The 1403-nt window shown below is 44.1% G+C and overlaps 1 pseudogene across 1 annotated transcript in view; it reads left to right on the forward strand.

Moving 5' to 3' along the window:
* LOC108522192 (tropomyosin alpha-4 chain pseudogene) overlaps positions 1 to 1159 on the forward strand; it is a 1779-nt pseudogene extending 620 nt beyond the window's left edge. Inside the window, exons 2-3 of the transcript XR_001883400.1 lie at positions 228 to 278; positions 357 to 1159. The product of XR_001883400.1 is annotated as a tropomyosin alpha-4 chain pseudogene (transcript). The remainder of the gene's footprint in view (positions 1 to 227; positions 279 to 356) is intronic.
* The last annotated feature ends 244 nt before the right edge of the window (positions 1160 to 1403 follow it).

Raw genomic sequence — 1403 nt, forward strand, 5'->3', positions numbered from 1 at the left:
GTAGAATAACTTTTCCAAAGTCAATAAGGAGGCAGACTATGCTGCCTAAAGGCTGCCCTTTCAAAAAAAAATAATTCTGGCCAAAGGGGAGAACACACAAAAATACTTGTGGTCATAGGGAAATTGGGTGATGTTAATAATATGGTACACTCGTAAGGAAATTAAGGAAAGGCAGCAGTCAGGAGGAACATTTGATGAGCTTTGATTTTAAAATATTAATCTTCCAGAGTTGCAGATCAAAGAGTACATGAAGTACCAACAGCGTGGGGATGTGAGTGGTAGGTGGAGGGGAGACTATTATCAGAGCTGCCACTGTTGATACAGCGGGTTGTTGCAAATGTGAGCAAATGAGCTAGCATTAAGAAAAAGAGCGGAGCGCGAGCGGTGCGAGAAAGCTGAAGGTGATGTGGCCGCCCTCAACCGACGCATCCAGCTCCTTGAGAAGGAGCTGGACAGGGCTCAGGAACGACTGGCCACGGCCCTGCAGAAGCTGGAGGAGGCGGAAAAGGCTGCAGATGACAGTGAGAGAGGAATGAAGATCATAGAAAACCGGGCCATGAAGGATGAGGAGAAGATGGAAATTCAGGAGATGCAGCTCAAAGAGGCCAAGCACATTGCGGAAGAGGCTGACCGCAAATACGAGGAGGTAGTTCGTAAGCTGGTCATCCTGGAGGGTGAGCTGGAGAGGGCAGAGGAGCCTGCAGAGGTGTCTGAACTAAAATGTGGTGACCTGGCAGAAGAACTCAAGAATGTTACTAACAACCTGAAATCTCTGGAGGCTGCATCTGAAAACTTTCTGAAAAGGAGGACAAATATGAAGAAGAAATTAAACTTCTGTCTGACAAACTGAAAGAGGCTGAGACCCGTGCTGAAATTGCAGAGAGAATGGTTGCAAAACTGGAAAAGACAATTGATGACCTAGAAGAGAAACTTGCCCAGGCCAAAGAAGAGAACGTGGGCTTACATCAGACACTGGATCAGACACTAAACGAACTTAACTGTATACAAGCAAAACAGAAGAGTCTTGTTGCAACAGAAACTCCGGAGTTCCGTGGGTCTTTCTTTTCTCTTGTATGAAGTTCCTTTTGTTATTGCCATCTTCACTTTGCTGGAAATGTCAAGCAAATTATGAATACATGACCAAATATTTTGTATCGGAGAAACTTTGAGCACCAGTTAAATCTCATTCCTTCCCTTTTTTTTTTTTTCAAATGGCACCAGCTTTTCAGCTGTCTTATTTCTTCCTTGACTTACATTTATTCCTAAGGTGGGCAGGGTATTTCCTCATAAGCATACTTTCTTAAGACAGAGGTCATTTGGTTCCTGGGAGAATAGGCAGCCCCATACTTTGAAGAACACAGACCACAATATCTAGTCGTGGATATAATTAAAACGCTGAAGAC

Source organism: Rhinopithecus bieti, unplaced genomic scaffold, assembly GCF_001698545.2.
Source record: "Rhinopithecus bieti isolate Rb0 unplaced genomic scaffold, ASM169854v2 scaffold_57691, whole genome shotgun sequence".
NCBI lineage: Eukaryota > Metazoa > Chordata > Mammalia > Primates > Cercopithecidae > Rhinopithecus > Rhinopithecus bieti.